Raw genomic sequence first — 18,852 nt, 5'->3', positions numbered from 1 at the left:
CTATTAATGGTTTGTATTTACAGAAGACTGAATGCAAGATATCCCTGTTAAAGGGATCTTTCATGACTGCTGTTCTCTTTCATTAAGAAATACTTTTAATTTGATTGATTTAAAGAAACAGTGATGAAACTTCATTCACTAAATAGGGATTAGATGACATTGGGAGGTATATTTCATTTTATGTCATTACAGTCCATTATAATGTCATATGTATATACTGGAACCCTTTGTAATGGTGAAGATATTAACAGTGAAAATGTTAAAGAGTCATTTTTAAAAAGAAAATCAAGTAAAATCAAGTCTACTAATGTCTTAGAAGCCCATCAAGCCATAGAAGTACTGGTGGTCCATTGGTTAAGACTTCTAAAGAATCGTCTGATAATGAAAGAAACAAGTATTTCCAGGCTCTGGATGAAAACTGAAAATAACATTTAATCAGAATCTAATCTTGAGATAGATGAAAACTGGATGACTGCTCCACAAGGGTTTCAGCTTCTCTTTTTGGGAAATTGTTCTCTGCTTAGGCAGAGATGTATAACCACAGCAAGACATTTTATCAAATATATAGACTCACTGAATTTCAGAATAGGAAGGCACCCGGGAGATGATGGAATTCAACTCTTGCACTTTATAGACAGGGGGAAAGTAGCAACTGAGATTGAATCTTGACCAGAGTAATTCAGCTAACTGGTGATACATCTGGGTATCAATACTAATCGATACTAATTCTCAAAAGTCAGTATTTAGTAAAGATTATTTACTTAAAAAAAAAAAAAAGAATTCTATTTCTTAGAGATGTCCAAGGAATTTTACCTATGAAATGCCCTGAAACTAAGATATAAGAATTAAGCAAGGATGGATAAGTAACCAGTGGTACTTGAGGATACCCACTTAGGTAGGAAGTTCATTTCTCTTAATGGGAAGTGGATGCATGGGATATGAGGTTATCCATTCCACACTATTTAGCTTGCTTTTCTAATAATAGCTTTTAGCTCCTGCTTGGATTCATAGCTAAGTAGTAAGGATGTGGAATAATGCATGATAATAACCTATTACATTTTAGGTCCTTAAAAGTCTGCTGCCTTCTGCTAATCTTTCCCTCAAGAGATATATTTCATGAGCTCATCTTGTCCTGGATACTTCCTGCTTCAATTAAAAAAAAAAAAGGTTAATCATTGATCCTAAGGGAACCAATGTGTTGTTACAACAACATCCCACTAATTGGAAAAGTCCCTCAGAAAGACAGTCATAGCATGGATTTCAATTCACTGCACTCTCCTCAGAAGGTAGGGGATAAAGCACACCCATTATCTACTATCCCTACCACAGTTTTAGATGATGGATCCTTTCCTCATGGAAGTACTAAAAAGCATGCCTGGAACCACTGTCAAGTCTTACGAAAAACAAAGAACTAAGATCTTTAACATCAAAAGCATATTTTAGAAAACGTGTGAGCAAACAGTAAACTGTCTCATACCCTCCCACCCTCTCAGAGTGTTCGGAACAGAATTTAACGATCTCTTTCTGTTTTTCTGCCTGTCTTGAATTAACAGAAAAAAAATGATTTAAGGGTATAAGACCACCAATAATTTTTCAATAATGTATGTTCACAGATTTCTTAATAACAGTTTGAATGCTGGCTTGATCTTTACCTTATGGTTCTTTGTTCTGAATTAACATCATTAAATGAATGGGACAGATGATGTTTTGTTTTGCTGAGACTAAATCATGGCTCCCAAAGGTGGTGAGGAATAGATTACTTGGGGATTCATTTCAATAGTCAGGGAACATTTCATATACTCAAAATTACTTGGAGAATCCCTTAGGAGAGTGGAGAGTGAGGTCTCTCAGCAGATGCAACACAGCCAGCTTCCTTGGCACTGGAGCAGACTGCTGTCATTTCTGTCGGTTGAGCCATACTTTATTTTTTTAAGTTATTTCCACATAGTTGGACTGTACTGTTACATAGAAAGGGTTATTTCTGTACATCTGGAACCCTGTGGCAGCAGAGATGACACAAGAATGAGAAGCAAAGAGGAAGCCACGGCGGGCACAGCGGATCAGGGTCCTATGTTCATTCTGAGCCGAGGCACGTTGAATGGAACCTGGTTTTAATGAAGATAAGACACAACTCCTTTATTGTTGTTTCTGGTACTCCTGGACTATAAACGCAGGTCCTGCAGTCACTTAACAGTACTCGGTAAAATGATGACTCTCCAAAGTAACCCAAACAGGCGTATATCAAAGTTTTTTTGTTAAAAGTTTCCGCAAAATAAGATCTCAGTCACCAAATTTCTCCTAGAGAACTCACTGAAAGCATATTTTCATCATCTTAGGACTCTCCAGTTACAGATACATTGATATAAAATCGTCTCCACTCAAAAAGCACTAACATCTTAAGCTGTCACGGCAAACGTGTATCTGGTGGGCAAATATAGCCGAAATGGGGGCAGTGTTACTACATGACAGAAACTGCACAGAGGTGTTCCTGGAGGCTGCTAAAAGCTGGCTTAGAGACAAGCTTCGGTGCTAAATAAACCAGCACTACAAAAATAAAAGAAAATCTTCAAAAAGGAATTCCTTTTGAAGCTGTCACTGCAGTGAGTCAGCCTCCTTTGATTTTGTATTCACTGCCGTGGGACTAGAAATTACTAGCTTCCATTTTTCCTGTGGCAAAGAAGAGAAAATGCATTTATCCATCCTGCAAGAAGATGACTTTCACAAATGATGGCTTGTGCTGTTCCCAAAAGAGATCAAATGGAAGGCAGGCAGGCAGGCTCACCAGAGAGCTTTTATAATAGCTGTGTGTGCAGAGGATGTTACGGCAGGACAAATGTCGGAGCACGTTACTCTTTCCATCTCTTATGAATGCAGAGAAAAGACTCCATGGCGAAGCTTAGGGTTCATATTGGTTCTTCTCTCAGAATGATGAGCCTGCTCTAGAATCATACTTCTAAGAGAGTAAAATTAAAAGAAGAAACCCCCCAATCCTAAGTAAATACAGAATTTTTAAAAACATGGCATGGAGTTTTTAAAATGATTGATTGTTTTTTGAACTTTTTGTTGAACTATAATATATGGAATAGGGCACAAATCATAAGGTATAGCCTGAGAATTTTAAGAAAACTAACACACTCCATTCAGATCAAGAAGCAAAAAGCTCTCTACTTGTGGCCCCTTCCCGAGGCATTAAGTTTTAAATCTTTACTTGGTGTACATGGCATATTTAAACATTCGTCTTTCCAAAGATGCTGTCTTTTCACACCTTTAACTAGCGGTCCACTAGCTCCATGGGCTTTGGTTGGCAGTTTTTAAATATGATACCTGCCTGTGTGTGTTCAGTCGTGTGAGACTCTTTGTGACCTCATGGACTGTAGCCCCCCAGGTTCTTCTGTCCATGAGATTTTCAGACAAGAATACTGGAGTGGGTTGCCATTTCCTCCTCCAGGGGATCTTCCTGACCCAGGGATTGAACCCACAACTCTTGCATCTCTTAATTGGCAGGTGGCTCTCCTTTATCACTGTGCCACCTGGGAAGCTGTATACCTGGTTACTTATGGTTATTTTATTATTTCCCCTTTCTCTCAGTGAAAAGTCCCATCAAACTCTTTTTACTTCATATGCATATGTCAGTTTTAAATATATATTTATCTTTAAAGTGGAAATCTTAATTTTTTTTTTTTTTTTTGCAATCTCTCAATTATCTGTTCTTCCCACTGAGGGCAGAATGTAACTGCACAAGTCTTGGAACCACAGAAAGGAAGAATAAGTTATGGAATGAAAAGGAACTTTAAGAGTTTTAATCAAAGAAACTTAATTTGAAATATAAAGCTAAAATTACGTCTCATATAAACTGCTCCATTATGAATTTTTGAATTGTCTTGAAGGTATGTTTTTCTATACATAAAGGCTTATCTTTCACCTTCTCTGGAATTCTCAATTACTTTCTGCAATAATGTGTTCTCCCTTCTTTATTTAACTGAAACCTCTAAGTGCTCATAAATGATAAACAGAGAGAGGGTAACCTAGCAGCAACACCATCCTATTTTCTTTCGCAAACAGGAAGCTCATGTGGCCCAAATGCTGTAATTTAGTTGGAATATATGTTTTTTGAACTTCAACCTAAAATCAGTGGCTGTATTTGCAATGCAATTATCTTCATCAACTTAAAATACTATACTGTGCATTGTATTTTGGTTCTTCAATTAAAAAATCCAAATTTACATATAAATATGCATGCCTTTAGTCTGTGGTATTAATTAGGAAATATACTTTGAATATTATAGCTTATATATTTGATTTAGTGTTAATTTTCAGCCATTCAATATCTTCAAGTTGTAATGTGGCATGAGGATTATTAAAATAATTTTTATAAAGCATTTGTGAGTTAAGAACTAGTAGGGCGAACACTGAAACCCTTCAGTGACCCAAATTATCAGTCAAAATTTCCTGAGCCCATAAGCAAATCTTCACACTGTAAGATAAAGGTTTTGTTTGGAAGGATCTGCAGTTACTACTTAGATTTTATTCTCGTTTCTGCCATTATAGGTGATGTGTTACACTTTAGTTGGAAAAAGAAGGATACGTCATATTTGCAAAGAAATGGAGCTAGAAAAGTGTGGAGGAGGGTGACATCCCTACAGGAAGACAGACTCTGGAAATTTCCAAAGAGGGACAGAAGAAGAATTCATTTAGAATGAGAAGAAATAAGGAGCAGGATGAAGGGTTCCCAAATTGGACGAAGAGGAGAAGAATGTTTCAGTTGGCAGAAAGAGGGAGGTGAGAAGGGTCTCTTCCAGGCCTATGAAAGGTTGGACTTTTATTTTTCTAACAGGATTATTTTTAAATGTCATTAAAGCAATATTTGAATAGCTTTCATTAGATGTCTTTTTGGTAATGTACTTATTTAGGGTATCTCTTGCGTTTTATAAGCAAGACCATCAACTACCAGAAAGGAATTAATAGAAAGCAGGAAACAGAATGTACAGATGCTAGCATTTCTGTCTCATGACTTCCATCTCTTACCAGAATTCCTGTAACACAGTAAACAAACATAAACATGCCGAGGCAATGAGGGGACCAGTAAGGGACAGGCCGTGGACACCAGCCTGAGTATTCACGGAGTGCATGAAAAAATGCCTCGAGTCTCCTAATTTTGGTGTGAGCCCATGGGCAAATAACTTTATTTCTCCTCTTAATTTATTTTGGTTAAAAATAAAAGGTTATCTGGCATTAATTTAATTGAAATTAATTAGTGACTATGTACCCCTGACCTGGTTCAAAAAGGTGTTAATAATTATGGGTGATTAAAACAGCATGAGCTGCAAAGTGGTACATGAAGGCAAAGTATAGGCCTGTCTTGGAAAACAACTAGAAAATAAAGGCAAAATATGAAAGCTTAAATAGTATTAGGGAAATTTTTTTTCCTAAAAGACATCACTTAAGCTAAATATTATATTGTTCAACATTACATTGCTTTAAAAAACACATTTTAAGGAATAAGGAACACTCCAAATACATTCTTTAAAAAGCAATAATACTGCAGGGCTTTCTGCATCTTCTCATAACCAAATGAATGAAAACGCAAGTCTTGAAACTTAATGACCATATTTAGGTATTAAAATAAACAGGTGCTCCACAGAATGAATGAGATGAATAAGGACCATTAGTCTTCCAAACTGAAGATGAATAACAAAATTGAAATTCAGGAAGCTAGAGAATCAGGGAGCTTACATTTATGTGATGAGACTAACAAAAGCCAAAAAAAATATTGCAGGAAAATAGACTTCGTCTGGATCATTTGAGAGGTATCGAACAGTCCTAAAGTCATTCCTGTGACTCACAACAAGCTGCTTGAGTATAATGATGCTTACAGAAGGACATGAAGAACATCCTATTATAATTCTTCTGAAATCAGAGGGATTATCACGCAACCTGGTGCAGAATTACCCCTCCATAAGGGAAGCGGATTCCTTCATATGTCAGAGTAAGAAGGGATACATAAGATGAGGTGAACACTCCAGCCTTTACTCATATTTATTCTCTTGGGCAAGGATGATTTGTGCGGAATTTCTAATTTGTAGTTTGTTAAAGTTCATGTCCTCTTTGTTCCTAGTGGTTCAAAGGACTTGAAGAAGGACTGACTCCACTATTTGTTTTATATAGTCAGGACATGAACTTTGACGAACTACAAATTAGAAATTCAACACAAATTAAATTCTTCTGGTTTTTAATACCACTGGACTAGTAGCTATACCACCTCAGGCAAGTCACTTAACCTTTCTGAGTATTGATTTCCATTTCTGTAAACTGGAAGGGCTGAGCTAGATGGAGACGTCTCTTCCAGTCACACTTCTACCATCCCAAAGGCTCAGTCTCTGGTGTTAAAAGCAAATGTTTTAAAAATTAATTAGTACATAAGATATAAGATCTATGGTTTTTACCCTTTATGGAAGAAAGTAAAAGTCATGGTTTCCTTTTCCACAATGCCTTTCCAGCCATGATCCAATCTCATCCCTTTTGAAAATGCCTAAGAGGCTACGGAGTTTCATGCAGGTTGCACAGTACCTTCTTGCCAATCATTTGTCGCTCACAGTTGGTCTCATGGTCTCTGCCATTCTCTTATTTTCTATTCTCTGACACCCCATATATTCCACTTAAAAATTTAAAAAAATGTAAAAAATGGAAGGATATAACTTATTTTTGTTCATTTTTTTGAAAAGGTTTATCCTGATTAAGTGTCAAGAAGGAACATTTGCATCCCTATATAGGAAGGGGTGTCACCAAGAAAGTCATACATGCATTCAAAGTGTCTTCTCTATATTACTAGAATGGCATCTTAAAATCCAAACACCAAATTTTGTGAAAATGTTAATAAACATAAACTCTCCTTCAAATTTCTAAGTGAAATAAAAAAGTGGTAGAATAACCAAATGGTAATTAAATGCATTATCTTCTTTCAGAGCTCCCCTTTTCTTAAGAGAATTGAGATTTAATTATACTTATTGTGATAAATGCAAATTATTCTGCTCATGGCCCAAGCCTCAGGAGATTTCCCTGACATACCTGGAGTACAGGGGGAAAAAAAAACCTAGAAGTAAATTTAATCCTCTAGGAAAATTTGAGACTCAGTTGTCAAACTGTAGTTTGCATAAAAGTCAACTGGGGAGCTCATTAAAATTTCAGAATGCTGAACTCAGGAACGTGCTGATAACACACAGGCTGTCTGAAAAAAATATACATGTGTGTGTAAATACACATTTATTATAATTTTTATTGACATAAAAGATGTGGAGGGCACAACTTATAAAAATAATAAAACAAATAATACTATTTATCATAAATTGCATATAACCAGATGGGATTTCACAGAATTATTTCCTTAATTTTTGCTGAACTTTTTTTAGCTCACCTATGGTTATAAATGATGAGTGAGTCCTTCAGATAAGAATGTTTGTTGATATCCTGCTTTATTGAAATGACAAAGAGATAGGCTGAAACTGCACTTGCTCATCAGCAAAGTGAGCAAAATCTTTGCAGTGTTGGATAGTAGTTTTTGAATTGAAAAAATATTTCGTAAAATATTTTGGCTATTCACAATAATCTGCACTACTAACATGGTTCTCATTATTTTCTTAAATCTAAACAACCAACAGGATAATTTATGAAGCACTGGTTTGTAGCGCTTGTCAGTTTCAAGGGTGTAAATTTTCCCACCATGACTGATTTCAAGCTATCAATGGGATATTACTGAGCACTGGGCTGGGAAAAGATGAGCCATTCACACACCATTCTATGGTATTTCCACCATACAGATCAATAGACATAAACACCAACCAGAGTGAAGATAATAGTAAAATGTAGTAAGATAATTAGAGGATGATGATCTTTGAGTATTTATTGCCTTTGTTTTTCAACACAGCTATACTTAACAATGGACTTCCTGGGTGGCTCAGCTGGTAAAGACTCCACCTTCAATGCAGGAGACCTGGATTTGATCCCTGGGTCAGGAGGTCACCTGGAGAAGGGAAGGGTAAGCCACTCCAGTATTCTTGCCTGGAGAATCCCACGAACAGAGGAGCCTGTTGTGTCCAAGAGCCTGACACGGCTGGGCAACTAAGCACACATGCACACTTACCAATGAGCTCACTAAATAGCTGAAAATTAACAACTGCCTCTTTCTGGTCAATATGAGACAGTTCCAGTACACAACTGCCAGTCCTTGACTTCTTGTGCATTTGATTCAGTAGGTCTGGTTGGAACTAGGAATTTTCATTTTAAAAAGCACCCCAAGGAGATTCTGGCACAAGTAGTGGACAGATAAGATTCTGAGAAATTCTGACACAGAGTACTATGTACTTTAAGAGGTAATTCTATTAAGAACTTTTTGCTAATTCTAATTGTTTTAATGGAACATTAAAAAGAGTTCCTTGACTTAAGTAAACACTGGGTAAAATGTTTCAACTATGAAAACATCAGATGCAGGTTAGTCCCTTGGACTGCAAGGAAATCAAACTGGTCCATTCTAAAGGAAATCAGTCCTGAATATTCATTGGAAAGACTGATACTGAAGCTGAAACTCCAATACTTTGGCCACCTGATGCGAAGAACTGACTCATTGAAAAAGACCCTGATGCTGGGAAAGACTGAAGGCAGGAGGAGAAGGGGACGACAGAGGGTGAGATGGTTGGATGGCATCACTGACTCAATGGATGTGAGTTTGAGCAAGCTCCGGGAGTTGGTGATGGACAGGGAAACTGGGTATGCTGCAGTCCATGAAGATGCAAAGAGTCGGACACGACTGAGTGAACTGAACTGAGTGCAGGTAAGGATATTCACTATGGACTGCTCATTCACTATGGACTGTATATTGAAAAAATCCTTCTGTCAGGTAATTTGGTGGAATCTCTTAAGGTTTCAATACTCTATAACCCTAAAATCCCATTTCTAGAAATCTACCCTGCAGTAGAAATACACAGTAATCTAAAACATTTATAACATTAACGTTCAAAACTCAGAATTGCTTGTGATAACAAAAAACTCAGTATGTAAATGTCTTTAATGGGGAAAAAGTGAAATCGCTCAGTCGTGTCCTACTCTTTGCAACCCCATGGATTGCAGTCCACCAGGCTCCTCCATCCATGGAATTTTCTAGGCAAGAGTACTGGAGTGGGTTGCTGGGAGAAGGATATATAAATGATAACATAGCTACCCAACAGAATATTAGGCAGTCACTATAAATAATGAAAGCACCTTACATGTGCTGCCTTAGAAATACGCCCAGGGTACACTGTTAAGTTAAAGCCAACGGCAGATGCAGACCTGTGCAGAGTGCGATCTGAATTTTGTCCAAAAAAGAAAAAAAGTGCAGACACACATATCTGTGGTTTCTGTGTGCATACAGAAATGTAAAAGGGATAAGCATACAGAAAACCGGCAGATATAAATAGCAGTTACCTGGAGGTAGGGCTGGGGGGTAGAAAAGGAGATGGGATTGAAGAAGGTATTATAGATTTTTTTCTTTTTCATCTATATACCTTCTCTTCAATAGTTTCACCGAGATATAATTTACATACCTTAGAATTAACCCCTTTAAGTGTATAATTCAATGGCTTTTTAGCATACAGATATGTGCAAATGTCACTTCATATTATGTGTATATTTTAAAATAGGTACTGTGAGTGACTTTTTACTTTTCTTTTTAATGGTCTTCTGTATTTTTCAAAAAATGAACAATAAAGTTTGGGAGAGATTATTTTAATGATAAAATATTCAGATATATCCAGAGTCCTTCAATTCTTGTTAGTCTTTTAACTAATTAAGGCTTCTTGTTCCCCTGGAAAGTAAGTAAAGTCGCTCAGTCGTGTCCGACTCTTTGGGACCCCATGTACTGTAGCCCGCCAGGCTCCTCTGTCCATGGGATTTTCCAGGCAAGAGTACTGGAGTGGGTTGCCATTGCCTTCTCCAGGGGATCTTCCTGACCCAGGGATCGAACTGAGGTCTCCTGCATTGCTGGCAAATGCTTTACCATCTGAGCCACCAGGGAAATCCCCCTTTACCCCTACTGGAACTTTTTTCAATTCTGAAGCCTGAAAAGCTCTGGAAGCCTAAAGTTTTCCTGGCTAACATTTGGTAGCAAAATCTGATCAGAACGAATGTGATGCTACTTATTACGTCTGTCTTTAACCCTCACAGTGCGACCACCTGAACATTGTGTTAAAGGAATCTTAGCATATTTGACTAGGGACAGGGTCTCAGACTCCCAAAGGTGACATAATGTAATATATGATTTCTGTGCTTGAATATCTTTCAAAAGGGTTTAATGTTCTTAATTCCAAATGGCATGTTTCCCAAAGCATGTGCATGAAAGTTTGGGCCCCTACCTCAAAGAATATTAGAGAAACAGAAAATGAGAGGTGGGAAGGAAGAAAGGAGACTTGCTGAATGGCATGGGAATCCCAGGGTTGAGAGTGAAAAGGGAAACTGAGGTCAAGAGCACCCTTCCTGGAACCATGGGTGCTGCTGTCCCTGGAGTTGAACTTGGAAACATGTGCACCCTGGGGAAAAAGATCACATTGAGAACTAACCTCCTATATGCCAGAAGGGATCAGGACTGCTGGAACATGTGCATGTCAGGGTCTTATTTAGAGAAAGCCAGGCTGAATGCTAGAAAGGGGTCACCTCCATCTCCTTCGATATAGAGACAACAGTTTTCAGGCTTCTCCCTGGGGAGAGGAAGCTTTAATCACCCTCTCCCCATTCGGAATTTCAAGGGAGATTCTTACACATGGAAAGTCACCCAGAACTCTTGAAAATACGTGGGTTTAAATACCCTGAGCCACAGTAACCCTCACTTTGCAGGGGAGAGAGTAAAAGCAGGCATGGTGTGTCTCCCTGGAAAGCACGCAGGAGGAAGCTGCTTCAACAGATTGAGAGAGAAGACAGTGCAGGAAGCACGGGGAGTGGCCTTCCACCAGAGTCCCAGCAGATCCTCAATCAGGAAACAGGAGTCGAGAGCATTTCAGTGCTTCCACTGAAGCCAGAGTAGTCTTCTACTCAGTTCAGTTCAGTCGCTCAGTCGTGTTCGACTCTCTGCGACCCCATGGACTGCAGCACGCCAGGCCTCTCTGTCCATCACCAACTCCCAGAGTTTACTCAAACCCATGTCCATTGAGTTGGTGACGCCATCCAACCATCTCATCCTCTATCGTCCCCTTCTCCCACCTTCAATCTTTCCCAGCATCAGGGTCTTTTCAAATGAGTCAGCTCTTCACATCAGGTGGCCAAAGTACTGTAGTTTCAGCTTTAGCATCAGTCCTTCCAATGAACATTCAGGACTGATTTCCTTTAGGATGAACTGGTGGGATCTCCTTGCAGTCGAAGGGACTCTCAAGAGACTTCTCCAACACCACGGTTCAAAAGTGTTCTACTGCAATGACATAATTTGAAGTGCAGCTGCCCTGCCACTGATCTATGCTCCGCCTTGTTCAAAAATGCATTAGCAAGAGATTTTTCCTGGGCTCACAATTTCAAAGCTTTTTCCAACAGCTTGCTAGCAGTAGTTTTGTAAGAGGCAGATGAACAGCAGGAATCTCCGTGGAATCAGACCCCTCCAGAGTCCTCTGTTTTCCCTTCTCCCTGCCACTGTCCCCTTTACCTCATGCTCACTCTGCTACTGCCTCGGTTGTGGTGAAAAGGAAGCCGCTGTGTGTGCACGTGTGTGAGCACAGAGTGTGCATTTCATAAATGCATGACGCATGTCTACTAACACCTATGTCTAATCACACCCACCTGTCTGGAACTAGGCTACGCAGAAAAGTGCAAGCGTTGGTCGCGCAGTCATGCCCAGCTCTTTGCGACCCTATGGACTGTCCGTGCCAGGCTCCTCTCTGTCCATGGAATTTTTATCAAGAATACTGGAGTGGGTAGCCATTCCCTTCTCCAGGGGATCTTCCCAACCCAGGGATTGAATCTGGGTCTCCTACATTGCAGGTGGATTCTTTACCATCTGAGTCACCAGGGAAACCACATGGCAACAGATCACAGCCAGGATGGAACAACACACGAGGGCAAGAAGAAATCAAATCTGAAGGCTACCAGGTCCAGGCACCGGTGTTCCCATGATTTTATTCAAAGAATGCCCTCTAAGGGTTTCAATTCAGAGTCTGTTTACTCTAAACTTACAATTATATAAAACTTGGCTGCCGAGATTTCACATCGTCAATTCAGAACGCGAGAGAAGGATGCCTAGAGGAGATCAATCTGGGAACACAGAATCTTTTTCTGAACAAGGTGTGGTCTTGTTTGCTTCTCACCCCCATCTCTTACTGCACTGACTGTACCAGCTCCAGGGATCACAGTTACTGTTTTATTTTCATTTGCCCTCACCGGATGAGGGGAGACTTTCCTTCTCATTCATCTTCGCCACCATGCGCTGCTCTGTCTGAATCAAAACGAGTTGAAGCGGTAGCTTGACAACTGAGGAGACTACGTCAAATAGAAACAGACAGAAGAAGGCAGGAAGCCCAGTAACACGAAAAATCTGTGTCTACTCCTAAAATGTGGGAGGAAATTATTGTACAGTAGTTGATATCCAGAATGATAGCCCCGACTTATGATACCTCCCAAAAGGATAAGAATAAACGAACACTTATCGCCAGTCTGCTGTGTTGGGCAGAGCATCAGGTACATAACATCTACCACCTGTTTCACTTTGATGAGACACATAATATATTTGGGAAAGATTTCTGTCCAAGATGTTTCAAGGTTATGGTACTTACAGTGTTAAAATCTTATTTTTCTGGAAAGCTTGGTTACCGAAAATGCTTTGTTTTTTCAGGGTTCCAGCTAGGATTTTGTGATTTTTATTAATATAACCTCAGATATTTGGAGATGAAACTTCTCAGAGCTCACTCTTATATAATGGAGCATTGAAAACAGGAGCCCTAGGCTTCATTCACCTCATTTAGAAAATAAGCATTAAACACTCTAAGGAAAATGAACCTTTCTGCTGTGCTCCCAGGAAAATGCTAAAACATAGGTGCACTTTGAGGGTTGTAAGGAAGGGGTAGAAGCAAGCTGTGTGTGTGTGTGTGTGTGGTCTCTATCCCTGATAATACCTGTCAGTTTTCTTACAGGCACCAAGCACTTAGGGACGAATAGTTTATAGCTTGGAAATTCTGTCAAGTCAAAGACAGTCAGAGTTAAGGCACTTGTTAAGAAACTCTTGCCTCCTTTTTATATCAGCTCCAACTTGAGCTGGTCAGTGCAAGAGTTTTCTGATTTGAGAAATGAAGAGTTATTGTTGGAGACTAGTAAGCTAATGCCAGAAACTCTGCAAAGAAGAGGCCCAGGTCTCTTAAGATTCCCTTGGGCCAAAACATCTAGAAGAAAAGTGGCGAGTTTCTGCAACAATCTCAGGAGAATTTTCTCTGTTGGAATAAGACGTTATTTAGAAAAAATTTGGCAGTGAAAAAACTAAAGAAAGAAAGAGGACCAGGAGGAATCTCTAGTTTCCGCTATTCTAATTTCCTTAAGGGCAGGGGGCTCGGTCTTGTAGATTACGTCTGTACGTCTGTACGACTGAGCTCCTGTGGGGAGCAGGAAGCGGGCCCCGCTAGGAAACCTCCACTGGCACTGTGACCAACATAAACACAGTTCTGCGTCTAAATATAACAAGAAATGCTGACACCCTTGAAGAGTAACCCACATATTCTTTATATTATGGGTAACCAGGACAAAAGGTGGCCTTTAGGAGAATTTATCTCACCTTAAAGCCTGTTATAGAAACTATGAGAGCGGCCAACAACGGAGTGCTTACCAGATAGCTTCAGTCAGAAGCTATGATCCCACTTTACAGACGAGGAAAGCAGAGAGGTTTAGAAACTCGGTGAGGATAATAAAATGAGCAAGTGCTGTTGCCAGGCCATCTGGTCTTAGAGTTTGATCACGTAACCAAAGACTATGCTTGTACTGGACATGCAGTTCTAATGGGGTTACATTCTGTTTTCTACAGAACATTACTTTCTAAAAAAAAAAAAGAAAAAATTAAAGCTTACATTAAAAAAAAACAACAGAAAAACTCATTCTGGCCTTCCAGAGCCCCATCCAGGCCCTCCCTGGCCTCCTAACGCCCCAATTTTTCTTTGTAAGGCTGGGGGCTTTGTCATGCACTCAAGCCCAGGACCCAAGTGAAAATCTGATCAGGTTACCACTGGGAAGCACGCTGAGTGGTTTCAGAACAGCCCTAACAGGATCTGTGTGGTCCAGTCCCCACCTGTCAGCTCTCTCCTCATTTCTTGCCACTTGTCCCTTGGCACTTCACACTCCAGTAGGCTGTTGCCAAGAGTTCCTGGTGGGCCTGAGGCTCCTCACCCCAAATCCATGCACACACTTTTACTCCATCTGGAACACGTCTCCTCCCAGCCCCCACCTGACTGTAGGCTCCCGATTACCATGTCAGTTCAGTTTAGTTCAGTTCCTCAGTCGCATCCAACTGTTTGAGACCCATGGACCACAGTACGCCAGGCTTCCCTGTCCATCACCAGCTCCCAGACTTTACTCAAATTCATGTCCATTGAGTCAGTGATGCCATCCAACCACCTCATCCTCTGTTGTCCCCTTCTCCTCCCACCTTCAATCTTTTCCAGCATCAGAGTCTTTTCCAGTGAGTCAGCTCTTCGCATCAGGTGGCCTAAGTATTGGAGTTTCAGTTTCAGCATCAGCCCTTCCAATGAATAGCCAGGACTGATCTCCTCTAGGATGGACTGGTTGGATCTCCTTGTAGACCAAGGGACTCTCAAGAGTCTTCTCCAACACCACAGTTCAAAAGCAGCAATTCTTCAGCACTCAGCTTTCTTCACAGTCCAACTCTCACATCCATACATGACCACTGGAAAAACCATAGCCTTGACTAGACGGACCTTTGTTGTAAAGTAATGTCTCTGCTTTTTAATTTGCTGTCTAGGTTGGTTATAACTTTCCGTCCAAGGAGCAAGCGTCTTTTAGTTTCATGGCTGCAGTCCCCATCTGCAGTGTGAATCCTTGCAAAAGCTCCATCTTCTAAGAAGTTTTTCCCAGACACCATCCCCCTGCCCTTCCAGGCAGACCTGCCCGCTGGCCACCCCACAGCCCCTGTGTCTGGGATGCATTTCTACCTCTGCCTAAAAACGTCCTGCTCCTGTGCTGGTCTCTCCTGCAAGAATGTACTAGACTCCTCGGGGCAGGAAGATCAGCACGCCCCACACTAGCCCAGATCTGACATAAGACTGGCGTAGCATCTAATAAAGTTGGGCCCTTTTAACTGTTGCTTTTACAGCTTCACATTCTGATCTACTTCTAAAACAAAAAAACAAACCAAAACAAATATTTCAGGCGATCCCGCAGATCAATCTTTTCCCACTACTAGACATCCCAGTCCAAGACGCACCCAGCTGGCTTCAAGGCATGTTCTCCAATAAACATCAGAAGACATTTTACCTTCACTGCTGATGCATGATTAAAGACATGTCCTAGGCTTCCCAAGTCTCTAAAATCTTCCTCGTGGTGTAGCTCAGTCGGTAAAGAATCTGCCTGCAGTGCAGGAGACCCGGGTTTGATCCCTGGGTTGGGAAGATCCCCTGGAGAAGGAAATGGCAACCCACTCCAGTATCCTTTCCTGGAAAATCTCATGGACAGAGGAACCTGGTGGATTGTAGCCCATGGTGTCGCAAAGAGTCGGGCACGACTGAGCGACTAACACACACAGGCTTCCCAAGTCTCTAAGACCTTCCTTGTGTAGAAAAATGCTCATACGCTTAAACCAAACATTTTCTCACTTTTCAGCAGAGTGCAGTGATTTCCTTGTAGTGCTAATCTGCTTTTGATTTATAATTTATATTCTAAAAATATTAATAGTTTTAACATAAAGTTTGAATCTTCACTAAGATGATTATGTATATATGTATACATATATAGAACATATATAATTCATTTTTAATTATTAAAAGATATGATGCTACAATTCCACTTCTAGATTCATCTGGCAATAACTGTGAGATCACTATATAGAATCTTTTTAAAGTATAAGTCACTTCTTATAGTTAATCAGGCACATAGAGATTTACTTTAACACTTTTTTTTTAATTAGGAGGGTATGAGTAGAAGTATAGTGTGCTAACTGGCAGATACTTAACATAGTGTTTATATTAGAAGAATTTAAAACATGAAGATAATTATAACATTGTAAAGGGGAAAAAAAATCACACAATCCTGTCTTTCAGCTTACTGACGGCTTCCTTTTAGTCCCTGTTCTTTATAACCCTTGAAAACATACAAGCATATCTATGGCTTTATGTAGTCTGTATAAAAATTTATGAGTTGCTATTTTTGTTGTTATACCATTTATTTAATTAGTCCCCTATTAAGGGTCTTTCATTAAATTTCCAGGTTTTCATATTACTAGATAATGGTATATAAATAACTGTGGGTAGGTAGCTCCTTAGAAAACAAAACCAAAAAAATCCAACAAAACCCTTCCTTTAGTTGAAGACAGAAGCCTAGAGCAAGATTTTAATGTTTTATATAAAATGTATACAATATGATAAAGCTGCCTTCCAAAACACTGCACTAATTCACAGAGCTCCCCAAACTGTAGCATATTCATCTAAACCCTGGCAGCCCTGGGTTTTATAATTCAATCTGCACTCACACCCAATTAAGTATAAATGCAAAATGCTCCCTTGTTATTTTAGTGAGATTTGATATTTTCTCATGTTGTTTACTTGCTATTCTAAGCCATCCATGTATAGCTTAAGGCACAAGATAGTATCTAACGCTACTGAATGAATTACATGGGTGAAATTTTTTGTTTACATTTCTATTACATTATTATAAGATCTGTAAGTTATAGGACCAGTAATCTTCCTACCTCATATGTACTATCTCATTGAAAAACGTTTCTCAGAAAAGTGAAAAATGAAAAACTAGTATAAAAGTTTCCAGTCCCTTATAGTAAATAATGATGTATTTATAAATTAAACATCAGTACTTTTTCATGATCCCAAATTGAACATAAATTACAAAACAGAAGTAATTCTTCATCAGTAATAAGTTAAATTAAATTATTATAGTAATATGTTTTGAAAACTAGTATATGATGTATTTTCCCTTTGCCCTGGGGGTATCAGTGCAGTATCTATAAGGAAGTACTACGAAGCTCAGAGGAATTAGGCTGAAAGTCTAGAGTTCTATAGAGGATAGATTTGAGGGTGGAGGGCTGTGGGGTATGACCAACTACTCTAGTTGCGGTGACTGGGGAAAGCCCTCCCTATTTCTTTGGGAAAATAATAGTCTTGACAATGCTTTGGAAGTCAGCAGTCTTAGAATCAGCCTGTTCCCCTGATACCCACATGGCAAATTTTAGAGCAGTAAATTTGTGTCTTTGTTCCTCAAACACGAACATTATTTATTCCTCTGTTTTCAACAAAACCTTGGTTCAGTGCTATAATTAACAACGTAAGATTTTAGGTTCTGTTCCAAAAATGGAAAGCTATTTATGTATAACTCACAGCATACTTTAAATATAAAACAGGTTTTACTTGGAAGTTAGGCTCATGAGCTGGTCCACAGGAGCTTGTTTAATTGATAATACATCTGATGGCAATACTAATTATAATTTTATTATATAAATTTATTCTTTCTAAAAATTTTAACTGAAGCACACAGTTGATTTAAATTTATTCTTTCCAACATCCTTTTCCAGAGGAAGACTGTATTTATTGTCCCAGCCCTGATGCTGAGAACCTGTGGACACCCTCACCACGGGGTGCTAGCTCAGCCAAGGCCTTGGGAGTGTTTCATAGGCGAAGGTGGACACAGTACTTCTACACTTCGTTGATGGATAGAAAGCTAATGTATCTAGAGAGCGGAATGTATGAGGTTAGTTAGTAGAAACACAATGTTGAATTAGAGAACTCGAGAAAACACGTATGTCGGCAAGGCAAGGGGAAGGCTGACACACCAAGAAGACTGCTTAATGTTTGCACTCCTGTGAACACCAAAGTGTGAACCTGGAATACAGCTGGAGTTTGATTAAATGCAGCAGAAGGAGTGATAATTACGGTTTCGGCTGCCTTGGCAACAGGGCCCCATCCTCATGTTAAAGATTCTATAGTAAGAAAAGGAGCACTCAAGCAAAGTGCCTAGTCATACAGGTGGCCCAACAAGAGTCCCAGGCAATATTCAGAAGCCTCTGTGGATGGGGAAGGGTCTGAACATCAGTGGAGTTGACAACAGATAAGAGGCAAGTGTAGATTACAGACAGCACTGACGTGAACCCGCGTGTCTGAGAACTTCCCTGCCATCACGAAACCCAGTGACTCTCCAGTGACTTGCTTCTAGGAACAGAAATTAATTACTAGTCTCTATTCTTTCTGATGCTGCTGCTTAGAAGGAACCTCTTAGTAGGAAACAGTGGATAAGATAATACTCTGGAAAGGAAGAGAACCCTGAAGTCAGTCTAAGAGAAAGCACAGTAGGATGAATGAGAGAAAATGTGTGTAAGAGACTGTAACTTTCAAACAAAACTCATGTCTGGTGGCTCAAACGGTAAAGACTCCCTGCAATGCAGAGCTGCAGCGTTGGGAAGATCCCAAGGAGAAGGAAATAGCAACCCACTCCACTATTCCAGCCTGGAGGTCCCCAGTCCATGGGGCAGCAGAGTCAAACACGACTGAGTGACTGACTAACACTTTTCACTCCAATAGTCCCAAATTCCAGGACACAGAAGCAGCTTCTAGGCTGCACTGGACACTGTTTCCTAGTGGGCAGAGGGTATAGTTAATTCTTCATTTTATTACATAGGTAATAGTTAGT

General features: G+C 39.7%; 1 protein-coding gene across 7 annotated transcripts in view; it reads right to left on the bottom strand.

Annotated features, from left to right (window-relative positions):
- The window catches only part of PAM (peptidylglycine alpha-amidating monooxygenase), a 172,844-nt gene that overhangs the window by 85,098 nt on the left and 68,894 nt on the right, over positions 1 to 18,852 (bottom strand). The window lies entirely within an intron of this gene.

The sequence above is a fragment of the Budorcas taxicolor genome, chromosome 7 (assembly GCF_023091745.1).
Source record: "Budorcas taxicolor isolate Tak-1 chromosome 7, Takin1.1, whole genome shotgun sequence".
In the NCBI taxonomy this organism is placed as follows: domain Eukaryota; kingdom Metazoa; phylum Chordata; class Mammalia; order Artiodactyla; family Bovidae; genus Budorcas; species Budorcas taxicolor.
The sequence above is the reverse complement of the archived record's forward strand: the minus strand, read 5'-3'. Positions and strand labels throughout refer to the sequence as shown.